Here is a 205-nt window from a genome sequence, read left to right on the forward strand (position 1 = left end):
GGTGTGAGGCAGACCTGGAGAGATTGAAGATTTTATGGCCTGGAATTTATTGGTGGTTAGACCTGACCAGAAGGACAATGACTCTAGAGGGGGGTTGGGAAACAAAGGTTTTCGTGTGAAGAGGGGAAGGGATAGACATCTGAGGAGTAGATGTAAATGTACCAATTAGTCATGCTATGGTATTTTGCGCAGGAAGTGGCCCAAA

The sequence above is a fragment of the Penaeus monodon genome, chromosome 24 (genome assembly GCF_015228065.2).
Source record: "Penaeus monodon isolate SGIC_2016 chromosome 24, NSTDA_Pmon_1, whole genome shotgun sequence".
NCBI classification, from domain to species: Eukaryota; Metazoa; Arthropoda; class Malacostraca; order Decapoda; family Penaeidae; genus Penaeus; species Penaeus monodon.